Raw genomic sequence first — 21,463 nt, 5'->3', positions numbered from 1 at the left:
ATTAAGTATTGTACAAATAATTTATAAAAATAAAAAAAAAAAAAAAATAAAAAAAGTTTAAATTTATAGTTAACTTTTGGCCAAAAATATGTATGGGATATAAAGGGTGGGCCATCTCACGTTTTAAATTTGAATTATCTATGTATATTTTGACATTGGAAACGTCAAATACCATTCGGAAAGTAAAAAGTCTATAATTTACGAAATGGGCCGCTATTTACTTGAAGAAAACTGGGAAATATTAACAGATTGGGCAGAAGATCGTTTGACCGAGGATGGTCAATTTTACCGAAAAATCATCTTTTCGGACGAGGCTCATTTCCACCTCGATAGTTACATTAACAAGGAGAATTGTCGCATTTAGGGCACAGAAAACCCGCACGTAATCGTCGAGAAGCTAATGCACCTAGCACGAATCACTGTATGGTGCGGATTTTGGTCTGGTGGAATCATCGACCCATTTTTCTTCGAAAAGAAGAAGGAACCGCGGTAACCATCAACGGTGAGCGATATCGCAAACAAAACCGAATTTTTCTTCAAGCAAATTGAAGAGGAAGACTTGGATAACATTTGGTTCCAGCAGGACGGCGCTACGTGCCGTACAGTAAACGCTACACTCAATCTTTTACGCCCTATCTTTAAATTTAAAATTTTATATGGCCCACCCTTTACAACTGAAATTCAATTATAGAGTTCTACCTAATTTAAATATTTTCGAACTTCCGGTGACTTTATACCGATATCGTCCAATATGTGAGTTATCTCAATGAAAATAGTGTGTTTTACTCGTAACGGTGCTATCTTTGTGAGTAAAATAGATAAAATTGATCGAAATCTTGATCTAACCCCATGGTTAATAGATTAAATAAGGTCAGCACTCTCCAACTGCCTTAAACTACATAGGAGTACAGGTATGTACGAGTATAATAATTTCGTTTTTCTAACAAACCCTATACCGAATGTATCGGTCAGTGTATGAGTTATATAAATTAATTAGAATGCAAGTTTTTACTTATGGCGATGTTGCTCGCTTTATTGCTGATTACTAATTAAATTTTTACAATTTGGTTTCATTACTCTTAGCTTAAGCTCAGTCTCTTCTCTGCGTTGTTGTTATTTTACTCGTGCCCAGTCGAACTTAGGAGTTGTTGTTAGGGTGGCAGTTCATATAACTTAACGTAACCTGAGAACGTTAAACATAAAGAAACACTTACGTGTCTCTTAAAATAAAAAAAAAAAAATAAATAAATAAATAAAAATATTAAAAATATATATAAAAAAAAAAAAAAATAATAATAATAATAAATAAATAAATAAATAAATAATAATAATAATAATAAATAAATAAATAATAATAATAATAATAATAATAAAAAAAAAAAAAAAATTAAATGATTCAATGATCATGAGCCAAAGCGATATCCGTGCCCAGAGACAACGCGAACAAGATGCACGCCGGCTCTCCGTCCAGCGCAACAATGCATACTTTTCGATCAGGTCTCAGAGTGACAGTGAAAGCGCAAAATCAAACTCATCGTCCACGCTTCAACCCCCTCCAAATTTGAAGGTCCGATCTTGTTCAATGTCAACGATTCCAACGCCAGAGCTCGTTATGGCTGATGTTCTACAAGTTGAGGTCGGTGCATGCTCTGACTCCGGCAACAAAGCGCAAGATAAGAAAACCCAAACTCCTAAAAAAGTGGCTATACAGACCGGAATGGATCGGTACATTACCATTAAGCGTAAGCTTAGTCCGCAAAACTCAACAAACGCTAAGCAAAAAATAAGCCGAGGAAATGCATCTGAGCCATTAAGCACAAATCGATTTGCGCTTTTAAGTGACACCGTTGACGGTGAGAGTAACAAAACTCCTGAAAGTCTTGCAAAAGTCACCAAACCTCCGCCAATATACGTAAGAGAGGAAAACTCTGGCGCTCTCGTTAAAATATTTACTGAACTTATCGGCAATAATAACTTTCATATAGTTCCGCTGTCGAAGGGAAACATTCGAGAAACGAAAGTGCAAATATACTCCGAACATAACTTTCGTACATTGTCAAAATACCTAAATGAGAAAAAGATTAAATTCTACACTTATCAACTTAAAAGTGCGAGAGGCCTGCAAGTTGTTATTAAAGGTATTGAGCCAAGTGTAGAACCCATGGAAATTCACGAAGCACTTAAGGATCACGGTTTTAACCCCAAAAATGTTGCAAATATTTTTAATAAAAAGAAAATCCCACAGCCTATGTTCAAAGTTGAGTTAGAACCAGAAAACAAACAACTTGAAAAAAATTGTGTGCACCCCATTTACAAACTACAATATTTGCTACATCGTAGGATCACGGTGGAGGAACCGCATAAAAGAAACGGCCCTGTACAATGCACCAATTGCCAAGAGTATGGTCCACACCAGGTCTTACTGCACACTTCGCGCAGTATGTGTAGCTTGTGGAGAGTTGCATGATTCTGCCACCTGCACGTCAAACAAAAAAGACCCAAATGCAAAAAAGTGTGGAAACTGCGGTGGAAACCACACAGCAAACTACAGAGGATGTCCAGTCTACAAGGAGCTAAAAAATCGGATCAACCAACGTGTAGTCTCCGAACGCAATCATAATGTACCGAACGTTGTATCCTCCAATATGAATCCGCTGACAGCTCCATCAAAAACCGTCACGGGCGTATCGTTTGCAAACGTCCTAAAAACAGGCCTAGGAAGACCCATAACTACAGCAACAGCGAGTCTTATTGAGCCGCAAGAACAGCAGCCCCACGTTCAATCTGGTAGTCAATCGAATATCGAAGCAATGATAGCGTCAATGCAAAATAGCATGATGAACTTCATAACATTCATGCAGAACACAATGCAAGAACTCATGCGAAATCAAAACACTTTGCTGCAACTGCTTGCTAACCAAAGTTCAAAATAATGAGCTCGCTTAAAATTGTTTTATGGAATGCAAATGGTATACCTCGCCATAAACTGGAGCTGGCAAAATTTCTCAACGACAAGGAAATAGATATAATGCTTCTTGCAGAAACTCACCTAACCAATAAATACAACTTTAATGTATCGGGATATACCTTCTATTGTACGAATCATCCAGATGGAAAGGCGCATGGTGGAACTGGTATCTTAATCAGAAGTCGCATTAAACACCATTCTTTAACTGGAACTGCTGAAAATTATCTGCAAGCAACATCAATATGCGTGCAGACAAAGCAAGGTGACATTACTTTGTCCGCCGTTTATTGTCCCCCACGTTTCCCGATTACAGAAAAGCAATTTATAGATTTCTTCAGCTCGCTGGGAGAGTGCTTTCTTGCTGCAGGTGATTATAACGCGAAACACCCTCATTGGGGTTCCCGGTTATGTAATCCTAAAGGCAAGCAATTATATAACGCCCTTATATGTAAAAGAAACAAACTGGACTACGTATCTCCTGGAAAGCCTACATATTGGCCGACAGATCCGAATAAGCTGCCAGATTTAATTGACTTCGCAGTAACTAGGAAAATTCCTCACAGCCTTATTACTGCAGAAACAAGAGCAGACCTCTCATCAGACCACTCACCAGTTCTCTTCACTTTGCGGCATCAGTCACACTATAAAGAGCTACCTTATATGCTCACGTCAAAAGCTACAAACTGGTTAAAGTACAAAAAATACATCAGCACACACATAGAACTCGAACCAAATTTAGATACACCGGTCGATATTGAAAATACCATCGCAGCATTCGAATCAACCATTATAACAGCCGCCAAAATTTCAACTCCTCAAAAAGGTTACATGCAAAACAAAAAGCATAGCTTAACTAATAGGGAAATTGAAATACTCGTATTACAAAAACGACGCCTACGAAGGGAGTGGCAGGTTCATAGATCACCAGCCTCAAAACAACTGTTGAAAGCGGCCACACATGCACTGACGAGAGCGCTCAGAAGTGAGGAACAGCGTGCGCAGTACCAGTATATTCAAAAGCTGTCACCGACTAGTACAAAGCACCCATTGTGGAAAGCACATCAAACTCTAAGTGCGCCAATAGAGTGTGAAATGCCAATACGTGACAATAATGGCAAATGGGCTCGGACTGATGCAGAAAAGTCAGCAACTTTCGCCGCTCATCTAAAAAATGTCTTCCAGCCAAACCCAGAAACTAATGACTTTACACTTCCAACCGTACCCTATTTGATGGAATCTGAGCCAGTGAAATTCGTACCTGAAGAGATATCAAAAATAATTATGGAGAAATTAAATCCAAGAAAAGCTCCTGGGCACGACTTAATTACTCCAAAAATGATTATTGAGCTACCAAATTGTGCTATAATTTGTATCTGTATGTTTTTCAATGCAATCACAAAACAAGCTCACTTTCCTCAACAATGGAAAAAGTCAACTATAGTGATGATACCTAAGCCTGGAAAGGACAAAACGCAGCCATCGTCCTATAGGCCCATCAGCTTGTTATCGTGCATGTCGAAATTGTTTGAAAGACTTCTTATGCTCCGCATTAAGCCGCATCTTGAAACCCACAACATAATACCATCTCACCAATTTGGCTTCAGGGAAAAGCATGGAACAATCGAGCAAGTACATAGGATCACATCTGAAATTCGAACAGCATTTGAAAAAGGGGAATATTGTTCTGCAATATTTCTTGATGTCGCGCAGGCTTTTGATCGAGTATGGTTAGATGGTCTTATGTACAAAATAAAAAACGCTTCTCCCGCAAAACACCCACGAACTGTTTAAGTCCTACCTTTATGATCGAAATTTTGTAGTTCGATGTAACACCACTACATCTGAAGCCCAAACGATTGAAGCTGGTGTACCACAAGGTAGTGTTCTTGGCCCAATGCTATATGTTTTATTCACTTCAGATATCCCAGTAAGCGACCGCTTGACTATGTCTACTTTTGCCGATGACACTGCAATAATCAGCCGCTCCAAGTGCCCAATTCATGCAAATGCGCTGCTAGGAAATCATATCGTAGCTGTGGCCAACTGGCTCGCAAACTGGAGGATAAAGGTTAACGAGCAAAAATGTAAGCACGTTACATTTACCCTAAACAAGAGCAGCTGTTCGCCTTTGACACTGAACAGCGTACAAATACCACAAAGCAATCATGTTACTTACCTAGGGGTCCATCTGGATAGGCGACTTACTTGGCGAAACCACATAGAGGCTAAAAGGACTTACCTTAAGTTAAAGGCACGTTCTTTGCACTGGCTTATTAACTCTCGCTCAGCCCTGAGTCTGGAGTATAAAATCATTATATACAACACTGTTTTAAAACCAATCTGGACCTATGGGTGTGAGCTGTGGGGCAACGCGAGTAGCAGCAACATCGAAATTCTTCGTCGTGCGCAATCAAAAATTCTTCGTACAATCACCGGAGCACCGTGGTATATCCGAAATGAGAACATCCAACGCGACTTAAGAATTCCAGACGTACGAACTGAAATAGAACAACGAAGCGCGAAGTATGCATTGAAACTTTCAGTTCACCCAAACCAACTAGCAAGATCGCTATTGCGTGTGAACAGGAGCTCAAGACTACGTAGAAACGACTTACCAGCCCAGATGTAATATATTTTAGGCCCAGTTTAAAAAATTATCACCCATGTAGGGTGTAAATTAAGTGCGTAGTTTAAGATTCGAAAACTTATTGTTAGGCTCTTAAGTAGGGTAGATTCAATAAATAATTGGAAAGTTAATAAAAAAAAAAAAAAAAAAAAAAAGGTGGAGTAGCTTAATATGCTGATTACAATGCTTAGGACATGACACGACAGAACGACAGTGAACTGACAATGGCGTCGTGATGCCTACTACATGAACGCATGTAAGTTAATGACAGCCTCCACACAGCCACTTGATCATAACTGTAAACAAAGTCGTATTGAATCTCTACACTTTGTAGTTGTGCGGCCTCATAAATTAAAATCTTTATTAATGCTTCTGCTTATCTAAGAATTTGATATACTTTTTCCGTTCACATTAGAATAAACCATTCTTATATAAACAATATTTGTAGCCCTCACAAGAAGGCATAATAAAATCAAAGCAGAACACTTAACGTTCTGCCTAAAAATGCTGAATACAATATTAATGTAAATTGACACTTCCTTTGTTTTAAACTGAATTTCAATATGTAATAACTTTAAGTAAGTAATAAGAAAATGTATAAATATTAGTAACTTGTAAATAAAGACAGGATTTTGTCTCCGGCGACCGAATCGACACGACGAGTACCATTTTCTCTGCGCGTTGGCAGATAGGAAATATATTTTTTTACAAATTCCCGCGATACGGGAATTAATTGGCGCCCAACGTGGGGCCACGAAAAACAAAATATCCTCGGAAGAGGATACGTGATCGTGGATCCTTATAAAAGATAAATAATAAAGATATAAAATCCTCGTGCAAAAGGTAATATGCAAAAAAGCATATTAATAATATCTCAATGAAAGTGAGAAAAATTAAAAGTTAAAACCAAAACCTGCTATGCCGCGTAAACTAACAAAAAATAATAATACGAAATCTAATATATAACACGTGTCGTGTCGCAAAAAAATTAAATAAAGCTATCAAACAAACAAATACATATCAACAACATTTGTGACTATAGAAAACAGTGAAAGTGAAGACGAAACAATAAGAAGACAACAGAGGACAACATTGGAGAAAGCAGAACGTGAGAAATGCCGGAAAACTTATAGAAAACAGTGAGAGTAAGGACGAAACAACAAGAAGGCAACAGAGGACAACATTGGAGAAAGCAGTAAGATTAATTAGTCATTATTGTTAAGAAAAATAAATATGTTAAAATTATAAATTATATATATATATATTTATGGGGAACACCCAAATTAAACCTAAGTATATTAGATTATACTATTGTAAAAATTGCGGTGGGGATCACGAAGAGAAAAAGTGCCCCAGAAAAAAATAAAAAAAACATAATTTCTGGTTTGTGCAATCGATAATAAAATAAAATAAAGCTGCGATTCACCACCTTCGGGGGGACCCTCCAGCTTAGAATAAATAAAAATATAAATTAAGGCTCGACCAGCCACATAACAAAATAAAAAGACCCCCATAACTTAGCTCAATTCTGCGAATCCTACATAAAAGGACCCTCCAGAATAGAAGAGCATCTCTTCCTAGAAGAGATTATACAAGTATAAAATAAAACAAATAAAAAACTCTGCGATTAACTGCGATAAAAAAAAAATATAAATTAAGGCTCGACCAGCCACATAACAAAACAAAAAGACCCCCATAACTTAGCTCAATTCTGCGAATCCTACACAAAAGGAATAGAAGAGCATCTCTTCCTAGAAGAGATTATACAAGTATAAAATAATAATAAAGTTCTTTCTCTAAACAAATAATAATAATAATAATAATTAATCATGATTAATGAGGCAGGATTAACGGTAGGTTTAATTACGCGCCTAAATGCGGAAAGCAATATTACAGTAAGGCAAGAAATTGACAGATTAAAAACTCAAGTTGAAACTGAAACACACAGAGTAACAGATTTTCAGACGGAAACAATAAATGACAACATTCAGTGTCATGAGTCACTAGATGTTATAAAATCCTTACCAGAATTTTCAGGAAGGATAAACGCTTATGTTAGCTAGCGCGAAGCAGCACATAACGTTATGAGCTTATATGTAAGAGGTAGCCGAAAGTACTTCGCAGCCCTTACGATTTTGCGTAACAAAATTACACTAGAAGCAAATGACACATTAACCAACCATGGTACTGTGTTAAATTCTGACGCGATAATTGCGTGTCTCGATTTTGCATATTCGGACAAACGTCCGATTCATATCATAGAACAAGAAATGAGTGTTCTACGACAAGGCTCAATGACGGTCATTGAATATTATAATTTAGTTAACAAAAAACTAACGTTGATGATTAATAAAACCATTATGACTTATGGAGGGTCCGCACCAATAACAAAAGAACTGAACAAAAAGAATAGAGACCAGCCTCTTAGAATATTTATAACTTAACGCTCCATTAAGAGATATTATATTTTCCCTCTGTCCGGAAGATTTGCCCGACGCATTAGCCAAAGCTCAGGAAATAGAGTCCAATAATCAGAGAGCTCGATTTGCACAAAATTTTGCAAATTAAAGGACAAGAGTAAAACAGTTTTATTCAAGTAATAATTTACGATTTCCTCAGAGGAGCAACATGCCAAAACCAGAACCAATGGATAAGATCCATCTATGTCTAGATCATACCGAAGGGAAAATTACCAAAGCCCCATCTAAACAATAGCCATAACTACCAAAATTTTGAAAAACCATTGGCCAGTACAAGCCATCAAGCCAATATGGACCAACCAAATAAGTATATTTCAAATAAAAACATCCAAGGAATAAAACGACCAAGGGAAAGCATTTATAGCTTTCGCTCACAGGAGAAAACCCAGAGGATAAGCAACATGAATGAGAGTCATTTTTTAGGCAAAGAGGGGATGAACTCCCCTATCTAAAGCTCTATGACTCAAAAATAAAAAAAAGTTTAAAAGCTCTAGTCGATACAGGAGCAACCTCTTGCTACATTAAGCCTGGGGTTTATAATAACAAAAACGAACTAGCCATTTATAAACGGATAAAAACCGTGAACGGCTATTCCATAATAAAGCATTACCATATAATAACCATATTTGGGGTCGAAGAAATTTTCTACGAAATAGAAGGTTTATAATCGGATCTCCTTTTGGGGTATAATTTCCTTGAAAAAATTGAGGCACTTATCGACGTGCCTAATAGGAAAATAAATTATATGGAAAAAAATAATATTAAAAATGAAGCAAACAGTATGAACACTTATTTTGAAAATAAAAATGGAGAACTCTTAAAAATCAAGGAACAAAAAATTTCTGCACATTTAACCGAGGGAAATATCAGTAAAAATAAAGAAGAAAACAAAAAGGAACATAAAGATTTCGTGAAGCCAGCCGAAGATTTTACCGGCAATATCATATTAAAAAATTTTTTTTTGGGACAAAAAGGTCCTAAAACGCCAGCTGAAGATTTATACCAGCAAAATGAAAAAAATAATCATAAAAAAACATTGTGGAACGAAAAAGTTCTACAACGCCAGCCGATGAATTTGCCGGCAACATGAACGATAACTATTCAATACTAGAGGACCCGTCCACGCTTCACTGTGGCTAATAAATAGATAATACTACTACCATCTATGTGATTTCTATTAATTGGATTATAATTATTAGTTAATGGGATATAATATTTTGTGAAGCAACTTGTGTTAGTTTAAAAAAAAATGGATCATAAAGCATTTCGTGTGTTAATAAATCATTGCTTTTTGGAGGAAAATACTGTTGAATTTGGGCTCAGGGAAATCCACCGATGAAAAGATATTTGCTAAGTTTAAAGAGGCGAAAGCTCTGTGCAAAGTGAGTGCCTCGCAAGTTCATAATCCAACAAAAACAACGAATAACTGATTCTGAGAAGTGTTTAAGTGCTCTCTAATCGTAATAAAGCCGAAATTTTTCGTCAGTGATATAAACATAGCTCCATCATTTCCCCCCGGAGTCCAATCGACAGTCATTGTAGAGGACTGCACATGATGAACCGGTTCTCAGGCGTGGAAAGACGTGGGAAAGACGAAAAAGTCGGCTGGAAAAGTTATGACATCAGTATTTTGGGATGCATGTGTTATAATATATACTCAGTGACTGATTACTGAGCCAGTTATAATCTATTTCACTGCGTATTTGGTTGCAGTTCTTTTCTTCTATTCCAAATATTTAGCAATTCTATTATTTTTGAGAAGACTCTGTTTACAATTGTACACATACAAATGTATATTTAAATGATTCCTACAAACATGAATTTTGAATAAATTCTTATGATTTTGAATACATTTTTTGTATTTATAAGGTATATTAAACTTTGACATAAAGAGATAAAAGGTATCCTATGTCCTTACCCTGGTTCTAAGCTACCTCCCCACCAATTTTCAGCCAAATCGGTTCAGCCGTTCTTGAGTTATAAATGGTGTAACTAACATCAACTTTCTTTTATATATATAGATTGGGCGAAAGTGGCTCAGAAATGAATGGTGATAATGATAATTATTATTCGGTAAAGAATTCCGAAAGTTCAAACAATGAAAATCAGGATGAAGAATTGCAGGATCTTAAAACACATATAAAAGAAAAAATTGCTAAAATGCATTCAAGTATCAATATAAACTTTCCCTTCATGACAAAAGTAAAAGCAGAAATAAGAATGAAAAATGAGGATCCGATATGGAGCAGACAATATCCATATCCCCTATCTGTAAACTCGTTTGTAAATGAGGAAATAAATAAAATGATTAACGATAATATAATAAGACCTAGTAAAAGTCCATATAACTCACCAATTTGGGTGGTACCAAAAAAGGGTACAAATGACAATGGAACACCAAAACTTAGAATGGCAATCGATTACAAAAAGCTAAATGAGCATACAATTTCAGATCGTTACCCTATTCCAGATACTAACGTAATATTGTCTAATTTAGGCAAGGCAAAATATTTTTCAAGCATCGATCTAGAATCAGGATTTCATCAAATTATGATGTCAAAGAATGATATTGAGAAAACAGCTTTTTCCGTTAATAATGGGAAATATGAATTTTTGAGGATGCCTTTTGGTTTAAAAAATGCTCCTAGAATTTTTCAGAGGGCAATGGATGACATTTTGCGAGAACATATTGGAAAAATTTGTCACGTTTATATGGATGATAAAATTATTTTTTCGGAAAATATAACTCAACACTTAAAGGATTTGGAGACAATTACGCAAATTTTAAAAGAAGCTAATATGAAAATTTCATTAGAAAAATCAAAATTTTTCGAGAAAGAAATAGAGTTTTTAGGTTATGTAGTAGCTCAGAATGTTATCAAAACAGACCCAAATAAAATAAAATTAATATTAAATTATCCAATACCAAGAAGTTTGCGCGAATTAAGAGGTTTCTTAGGGCTTGCAGGATATTATCGTAAATTTGTTAAATACTTTGCAGCGATAGCTAAACCTTTGACAAAATACCTATCAGGAGAAAATGGTAGGATTTCTAAAAATAAATCAAAAAAATTTGAAATAACTCTAAATGAGGAAGGAATATCTGCATTAAATAAATTAAAGAATCATTTGGCTTCAGAAATGAAATTAACACAACCCGATTACTCAAAAATATTTGTATTAACTACCGATGCATCTAACTTTGCAATGGGTGCGGTACTATCACAAGGAAGTAAACCAATTACGTTTATTTCAAAAACTCTTAATAAAACTGAAAGAAATTACGCAACTAATGAGAAGGAGGAAATTATCTCTACGGTGTAACCAATTTGGAAATACATACTGATCATCAACCATTAACATTTGCCTTATCACCCCGTAACCCGAATCCAAAAATGAAAAGATGGCACGCAATTATAGAAGAATTCTCTCCTAAATTTGTGTACCAACCCGGTAAAACCAATGTAATAGCATACGCACTTTCCCGTCTTCAGTTAAACCATTTATCAAACGAATCAGAAGATTCAGAACATTCGGCACAGAGTAACAAAACAATCAAATACAGGAAACACAAAAACCATTAAATTAGTTTAAACAGCAAATTATACTAAGTAAAAATAGGTTCACGATTCATGAGTTAATCGAAACCTTTGGGAATAAAAGGCATTTAATAGAGTATGACACAGTAGAAAATTTAATGACTATTTTGAAAGAATATATTCAACCAAAGTTAGTGACAGCGATTCACTGCACTGTTGAAGACTTGCACGAAATCCAAGAAGCTCTGAAACAAACTTTTCAAAACAAATTTGTATTTACCAAACTCTTTCCAATGGATATTATTAATAGAGAAGATCAGTCCGGATTAATAGAACAAACCCATAATAGAGCTCTTCGAAGCTATAATGAAAATCTTAAACAAATAGAGAAATTGTATTATTGGCCCGAAATGAGGAAAAGAATGAAAGAATACATTCGAAACTGTATGATATGCAATAAAAATAAATATGATCGCCATCCTAAGAAAAAACCAATAGGTAAAGCCCCAATTCCAGAGAAAGAAGGAGAACAGCTCCATTTAGATATTTTTTACGCACAGAAACTAAAATTTATCACATGTATAGACGCTTATTCAAAATTTTTAATATTAAAACATATAGAAGACAAGTCAAATATCGAAGAAAAGGTTTTAGAATTACTTCAAACCTTCACAGATGTAAAACGAATTCTTCTTCTTCTTTACTGGCGTAGACACCGCTTACGCGATTATAGCCGAGTCAACAACAGCGCGCCAGTCGTTTCTTCTCTTCGCTACGTGGCGCCAATTGGATATTCCAAGCGAAGCCAGGTCCTTCTCCACTTGGTCCTTCCAACGGAGTGGAGGTCTTCCTCTTCCTCTGCTTCCCCCGGCGGGTACAGCGTCGAATACTTTCAGAGCTGGAGTGTTTTCGTCCATTCGGACAACATGACCTAGCCAGCGTAGCCGCTGTCTTTTAATTCGCTGAACTATGTCAATGTCGCCGTATATCTCGTACAGCTCATCGTTCCATCGAATGCGATATTCGCCGTGGCCAACGCGCAAAGGACCATAAATCTTTCGCAGAACTTTTCTCTCGAAAACTCGCAACGTCGACTCATCGGTTGTTGTCATCGTCCAAGCCTCTGCACCATATAGCAGGACGGGAATTATGAGCGACTTATAGAGTTTGGTTTTTGTTCGTCGAGAGAGGACTTTGCTTCTCAATTGCCTACTTAGTCCGAAGTAGCACCTGTTGGCAAGAGTTATCCTGCGTTGGATTTCAAAGCTGACATTGTTGGTGGTGTTTACGCTGGTTCCAAGATAGACGAAATTATCTACAACTTCAAAGTTATGACTGTCAACAGTGACGTGAGTGCCAAGTCGCGAATGCGACGACTGTTTGTTTGATGACAGGAGATATTTCGTCTTGCCCTCGTTCACTGCCAGACCCATTTGCGTTGCTTCCTTGTTCAGTCTGGAGAAAGCAGAACTAACGGCGCGGGTGTTGAGACCGATGATATCAATATCATCGGCATACGCCAGCAGCTGTACACTCTTATAAAAGATTGTACCTGCTCGATTAAGTTCTGCAGCTCGAACTATTTTCTCCAGCAGCAGATTGAAGAAATCGCACGATAGGGAGTCGCCTTGTCTGAAACCTCGTTTGGTATCGAACGGCTCGGAGAGGTCCTTCCCGATCCTGACGGAGCTTTTGGTCCCGCTCAATGTCAGTTTACACAGCCGTATTAGTTTTGCGGGGATACCAAATTCAGACATTGCGGCATAAAGGCAGCTCCTTTTCGTACTGTCGAAAGCAGCTTTAAAATCGACGAAGAGGTGATGTGTGTCGATTCTCCTTTCACGGGTCTTTTCCAATTCACCGCATGGTGAATATCTGGTCGGTTGTTGATTTACCAGGTCTGAAGCCACACTGATAAGGTCCAATCAGTTTGTTGACGGTGGGCTTTAATCTTTCACACAATACGCTCGATAGAACCTTATACGCGATATTAAGGAGGCTAATCCCACGGTAGTTGGCGCAGATTGTGGGGTCTCCTTTTTTATGGATTGGGCATAGCACACTTAAATTCCAATCGTTGGGCATGCTTTCGTCCGACCATATTTTACAAAGAAGCTGATGCATGCTCCTTATCAGTTCTTCGCCGCCGTGTTTGAATAGCTCGGCTGGCAATCCATCCGCCCCCGCCGCTTTGTTGTTCTTCAGGCGGGTAATTGCTATTCGAACTTCTTCTTGGTCGAGCAATGGAACGTCTTTTCCACCGTCATCGATTGGGGAATCGGGTTCGTCTTCTCCTGGCGTTGTGTGTTCACTGCCATTCAGCAGGCTGGAGAAGTGTTCCCTCCATAATTTAAGTATGCTCTGGGCATCGGTGACTAGATCACCTTGGGGGGTTCTACATGAGTATGCTCCGGTCTTGAAACCTTCTGTAAGCCGCCGCATCTTTTGGTAGAATTTTCGAGCATTACCCCTGTCGGCCAGCTTATCAAGCTCTTCGTACTCACGCATTTCGGCCTCTTTCTTTTTCTGTCTGCAAATGCGTCTCGCTTCCCTCTTCAACTCTCGGTATCTATCCCATCCCGCACGTGTTGTGGTCGATCGTAACGTTGCGAGGTAGGCAGCCTGTTTTCTTTCCGCTGCGACACGGCACTCCTCGTCGTACCAGCTGTTCTTTTGCACCTTCCGAAAACCAATGGTTTCGGTTGCAGCTGTACGTAAGGAGTTTGAAATGCCGTCCCACAGTTCCCTTATATAAAACGAATTACTTTTGATAATGAACCAAGATTTACCACACCAACATTTAAATCCTTAATGCAAAGGTTAAATATTGAAATTTACTTTTGTGATCCACGTCATAGCACAACTAATGGACAAGTTGAAAGAGTTCATTCAACAATAATCGAAATAGTCAGATGTATAAAAGAAGAATACAATATTGTCAGTAATTTAGAAACAGTACTTAGAGCAGCGCAACAATACAATACAACAATTCATTCAGTAACGAATTTTAAACCAAATGAAGTACTTTATAATAGGGTAAACCATGAAAACTTACCAACCACTTTAAAGCAAGCACAGGAAAAAATGCTAATGTTTCATAATAAACATAGAACAGATAAGCAATATCATCCTGGACAAATTATTTATGAAGAAATAATAGGAGAGAGAAATTAATTGTAACCTAGGTATAAGAAACAACAAGTTAAAGAAAACTTGGGGAATAACATAATAATAAATAATAGAAATAGAATTATACATAAAGATAACATAAAATCATAATTAATTATAGGTTTTCAAAATGATCCTTTCAATTTTCGCATTACTAATTGGCTTAACGACAGCTGATATCATAGATTATACCCGACAGGACTACGTACTTATCGAAAATGGAGACGTTTCCATTTATGAAGAATATGGAGATATATTTCACATCACTAATTTAACAATCTTTGAAAATATAATAACAGAAGAAAAAAGAAGTTTTTATAACAATATGAAATATGGAATTGATAATAATGATAATTTAGAAATTATCACTCAAGAAACAGAATCAGAAATATTATTAATTGAAACTTTATTAGGACAGTTAAAACAAAACCATGTTAGACAAAAAAGAGGAATAAATGAATTAGGTTCACTTTGGAAATGGATAGCAGGAACTCCAGATCATGACGATTTCATAAAAATAAATGATAGATTAAATGATCTAACAATAAATAACAATAAACAATTTACTACAAATTCAGAAATTTTTAAAGTAATATCAGAATTGACTGATACAATAAATAATATAAAAAGGTGTTATCAAAAGAAGAAGAAATCAATACATTATACATGAACTACAAAATATAATAAATACAATAACATTTGGGAAAATAGGAACTTTAAATCCCACAATTTTACATTTCAATGAATTAAAAAACATAACATATTACCAACATGGTACAATGACCATTACAGACTTAATGGACATTTCAAAATTTAAAATAGCACAAAAAAAAGATATAATTATACTTTATATCAAATACCCTAAAATAGAATCAACATGTAAATATTATGATGTGACAGCCATAGCTCAATTAGATGGTAAGCTTATAATTGATCAGAACATAACATATTGTAATAATAAATTTTTTAATATACAAAATTGTAAAACTGAAATTACAAGAACATATTGCAAATTAAATAAAAAAAGTACATGTTTGTCAGAAATATTAAATAAAAAACAAGGAAAATGTGAAACATTAAAAGAGAAAAATTTGAAAATAGAAGAAATAAAACCAGGAGCAATATTAATTTCAGGAAAAAATATTGTAGACAACCAAACATTAACTGGAACGTATTTGATAACATTTGAAAATAATACAGTAATTAATAATCAAACTTATGAAAATGTAGAAACAAAAATCTGGAATTATCTTAAAAATAACCATATCAATAATTTTGAAATTTTAGAATATATTCAAACAACTAATGAACTGTTAAAATTAGATAATATAAACATTTTAGCAGAACGGAATAAGCATATCACAGTCCATTCATATTTTTGGTATATAATTTTAATCTTGGGAATACTTTTCATAACTTACATAATATTAAAATTAAAAAATCTCGCGAAATTCCCAAACCAATAGAAAATGTGCAATTGCAATAAGTCACATATAATGCTCTTTTAGATCAAATACATAAATTAACTCAAAATAATAGTGAATCGAGGACGATTCATCTTAGGGAGGGGAGAGTTAATGGCAGCCTCCACACAGCCACTTGACCACAACTGTAAACAATATTGAATCTCTACACTTTGTAGTTGTGCGGCCTCATAAATTAAAATCTTTATTAATGCTTTTGCTTATCTAAGAATTTGATATACTTTTTCCGTTCACATTAGAATAAACCATTCTTATATAAACAATATTTGTAGCCCTCATAAGAAGGCATAATAAAATCAAAGCAGAACACTTAATGTTTTGCCTAAAAATGCTGAATACAATATTAATGTAAATTGACACTTCCTTTGTTTTAAACTGAATTTCAATATGTAATAACTTTAAGTAAATAATAAGAAAATGTATAAATTAGTAACTTGTAAATAAAGACAGGATTTTGTCTCCGGCGACCGAATCGACACGACGAGTTTCATTTTCTCTGCGCATTGGCAGATAGGAAATATATTTTTTTACAAATTCCCGCGATACGGGAATTAATTTGTACACAAAACAACACAGCTGTCCATTTTGTATGTACACAGTGTGATAGTTAGTTGTTTTGTACTTTGTCGTTCTTCATAATTTGATAAAAGTTTTCAATAAATTAAATAAACATGGAAAACGAGGAATGTTTGAGGACAATTATTACTATTTTACGTATTGTCAATACAGTACATGAAGTGTTCCAGGAGGTCAACAGAAACTCCCGAAGGTGGTGGGTTCGTCCTGTCAATATTTCACGCGAAAAGGAAGGATTCTACAAAACTTGCATAAAGCAACTTCAAGAAAAGGATGAGGAGCATTTTTATAAAGCTACGAGAATGACCGTTGCTAATTACAATTTATTGTTGCCGCTATTAAAGCAAACACTGCAACGTTTTTCATTAAGAAAACCAATTCAGCCTGAGACTCGTTTGGCGGTAACATTAATGTAAGTCAATGTGAAATAATTATTATACTGGTATACTTAAACGCTTACCAATTTCAGTTTCTTGGCACAAGGGCGAAATTTCCATGTTCTGTCTTGGTCTTTCAAACTTGGAGTTTCGACAGTCCGAAAAATTTTATACGAAACATGTGACACCATTTGGGATAAATTGCATGATGTGTATATGTCAACACCAAACTCACACGAACTTCGAGATATTGCAAGCAAGTTCTATGTAAAGACAGGAATGCCGAATTGATTGGGAGCTATTGATGGGAAGCACATTCGCATAAGAAGCCCAAGGAATAGCGGATCGTTGTACTACATTTACAAGAAAACGTTTAGCATTGTAAAGGGTGATTTTTTAAGAGCTTGATAACTTTTTTTTTAAAAAAAAACGCATAAAATTTGCAAAATCTCATCGGTTCTTTATTTGAAACGTTACATTGGTTCATGACATTTACTTTTTGAAGATAATTTCATTTAAATGTTGACCGCGGCTGCGTCTTAGGTGGTCCATTCAGAAAGTCCAATTTTGGGCAACTTTTTCGAGCCGGAATAGCCCGAATTTCTTCGGAAATGTTGTCTTCCAAAGCTGGAATAGTTGCTGGCTTATTTCTGTAGACTTTAGACTTGACGTAGCCCCACAAAAAATAGTCTAAAGGCGTTAAATCGCATGATCTTGGTGGCCAACTTACGGGTCCATTTCTTGAGATGAATTGTTGTCCGAAGTTTTCCCTCAAAATGGCCATAGAATCGCGAGCTGTGTGGCATGTAGCGCCATCTTGTTGAAACCACATGTCAACCAAGTTCAGTTCTTCCATTTTTGGCAACAAAAAGTTTGTTAGCATCGAACGATAGCGATCGCCATTCACCGTAACGTTGCGTCCAACAGCATCTTTGAAAAAATACGGTCCAATGATTCCACCAGCGTACAAACCACACCAAACAGTGCATTTTTCGGGATGCATGGGCAGTTCTTGAACGGCTTCTGGTTGCTCTTCACCCCAAATGCGGCAATTTTGCTTATTTACGTAGCCATTCAACCAGAAATGAGCCTCATCGCTGAACAAAATTTGTCGATAAACACATTTCGAACCGAACACTGATTTTGGTAATAAAATTTAATGATTTGCAAGCGTTGCTCGTTAGTAAGTCTATTCATGATGAAATGTCAAAGCATACTGAGCATCTTTCTCTTTGACACCATGTCTGAAATCCCACGTGATCTGTCAAATACTAATGCATGAAAATCCTAACCTCAAAAAAATCACCCGTTACTAATGGCAGTGTGTGATGCTAATTACGTGTTCACATATGTATGTTGATGTCGGGGCTCTAGGAAGCCAAAGTGACGGTGGAATATTTGCTCGCAGTGCCTTTGGAAAGAAGCTGCTGAATGGCACTCTGGAAGTTCCTTCTGACACAAACTTACCAAGTACAACGAGTATCTTTCCATATTATTACGTCGGCGACAGTGCGTTTCCACTGAAACCAAATTTAATGCGACCATTTCCCGGCCGCCACTTACCAGAAGATAAATACAAATTTAACTTGGCGTTGTCTAGAGCCCGAGTCCACATAGCAAACGCATTCGGAATTTTGGCCAATCGGTGGAGAGTACTGCATACCACAATACATGCTTGCCCAAAGAATGCAGACAAAATTGTTTTAGCTACGGTAGTACTTCATAATTCTTTAATGTTTCAAAATGACAGGAATTACTTCACCCTTGAGCTTGCTGACCACTCAGAAGGTAACAGAGAAATACCCGGGCGTTGAAGAGAAGAAGTAAATTCTCTTGAATCGTTTCAACCAAGAACAGCCAATCGCTCAACTGCAAACGCATTTCAGTTACGTGAAACCCTAAAAGAATTTATTACAACTAATAATTTATAATGTGAACTATTTTTATATCAATAAAACACAAGGTTTATTTTTGTAGTACAAAAAAGTTTTTTATTTAAAAAAGTTGTTTCAGAAATACAATATATATATACATATATTTATATATAAAAAAATTTGTAGAAAAGGTACTTCATGATTACTTATTTACTTAAAAAAATATTGTTTAAATGAGTTAAGCATCCCCCCACTTTAACCGGAAAAACTAGCACACACTAGTACTTGACGACACCACACTCGCACACAAGACAACTCACCACACTTGTACATCCACCCACTCAGCATAAAGGATGGTCTCCTGAGCAGATTCAAAACATTCGTGCCAGCAATTCGTCATATACAGTTCGCACATTGACATTCGTTCTTGGAACATTCGCTTATACGCTGCGCCGCGATAGCACCTCACGCTTCTCTATGGGTATCCAATCCACCAAACCTGTGCGCGTTAATTCGAGTCGTCCACGATACCTCAAGTCACCGCTCCATCCAAATAGGAGGTGTACCTGAAAGCGGCTACAAACCTTAAGGAGAAAAGGAGTGGAGAAAAGAAGAGGAACAAAACGCAGACGGCATAAGACAACATATGCGCAAGTTAACGATAGCCTCCGCATAGAAACCTTAGCATAACTGTAAACAAAATTGAATCTTTGCACTCTGCAATTACACTGCCTCATAAACTAGAAACATAATTCACTTTTCTGATTATTTAAGAATTCGATATGCTTTTTCCGTTCTGAATTCAATAATCCATTATTATCAAAACAATATCGCTCGCCCTCACAAGAAGGCATAACAATAACAATCGTAAAGAAATCAGAACGCGTAACGTTCTGCTGGAATTTGCTGTCACAGCTAAAAATGTAATTAACTCTTTGTTCTGGATTCAATCAAGCTGATGCTTACACTTCAGCTTTAACTTTAAGTAAATAAAACCAAAATGTATATATATTAGTATTTCAGAAATAAAGATTTGATTTGTATCTTGCAATCCACCAGAACTACAAGCGTTTTCATTTGATCCGCGCGTTCGCGGATGTAAAACATATATTTTTTAAAAAATTTCCTTTTGCGGGAATTAATTGGCGCCCAACGTGGGGCACGAATTAAAAAGTGCCTAATAAAGTTTAAATTTATTAAAAGTATAAAAAATCGCGTTATTAAAAATTGTGAAAAATTGTAAAATTAAAAGTATAAAAAATCGCGTTATTAAAAATTGTGAAATTAAAAAAATTGCGTTATTGAAAACTGTAAAATTAGAAGTATAAAAAATCAAGTTCTTAAAAACTGTGAAATTAAAAGTATAAAAAATCACGTTATTAAAAATTGTGAAATTAAATGTATAAAAAATCAAGTAAAAAGTGCCCACTAAAATAAGAAAGTGATAAACTTTTTAAGTAAGAACATTTAACGAAGTGACAATTGCAAGATAATAAAAACAAGAAATTTTTTTTTTTTAAATAATCTATTAAAATAACAGTGACCAAAAAAAGTGTAAGTGAAAAACTTTCAATAAAAAATAACTGCTTGAATAAGAACATTTAACGAAATGACAATCGCAAGATAAAAAAAAAACAAAAAAAACAACAAGAAATTTTTTTTTTAAATAATCTATTAAAATAACAGTGACCAAAAAAGTGTAAGTGAAAAACTTCCACTCAAAAAAAAACTATCAAAGAGTGACTTAAAAGTGCAACAGAATAACAGCCAAGCAACAGGGGTAACAACATCAGCGGACGTGTCAACAATAGTAGCAGCAGGCATAAAGGAAACAGCAGTAACACCAACAGCATCATCAGCAGAAATTTTAAAAGAGACAGCAGAATATATTTGTAAGTTAAAATTAAAATATTCTTGTATATTAGAAATGGGAAATAGCCCAAGTATCAAATATAAAAAATTGTCATATTGCGAGTTTTGTAAGGGCGATCACGAAATTAAGAAATGTCCTAAACTAAGAAAATAAAGAAACAAAAACTATAACTAATGGTTTGTACAACCAATACAATTCTAATAAAAAGAACATTTCAAAAAAATATGTACGATATTTCTTCCACGACGAAGAGATGAAAGTAAATTGCATGAACGCAGTATTTAATTACATAGGAAAAAATAAAACAGCCACATTAAAAGATTATTATAATAAGGATTCTTTAGAAGCAGAAAGTGTGGCTATGATCCAAGTTTCAAAAAGCTTATACCAATAGATTTTTTTTAATAAAACAATAATTAAAGGCTCGACCAGCCATATAATAAAAATATATTGAAACCGCGATTCACCACCGCAAGGGGGACCCTCCGGTTTATAACA

At 35.6% G+C, this 21,463-nt stretch overlaps 1 pseudogene; it reads left to right on the top strand.

Annotated features, from left to right (window-relative positions):
- Positions 1 to 17,143: 17,143 nt before the first annotated feature.
- On the top strand, positions 17,144 to 20,019 carry LOC125779683 (uncharacterized; annotated as a pseudogene).
- The last annotated feature ends 1,444 nt before the right edge of the window (positions 20,020 to 21,463 follow it).

The sequence above is a fragment of the Bactrocera dorsalis genome, chromosome 6 (assembly GCF_023373825.1).
Source record: "Bactrocera dorsalis isolate Fly_Bdor chromosome 6, ASM2337382v1, whole genome shotgun sequence".
Classification (NCBI taxonomy): domain Eukaryota; kingdom Metazoa; phylum Arthropoda; class Insecta; order Diptera; family Tephritidae; genus Bactrocera; species Bactrocera dorsalis.
Note: the sequence above shows the minus strand (reverse complement) of the source record. Positions and strands in the feature narration are given on the sequence as shown.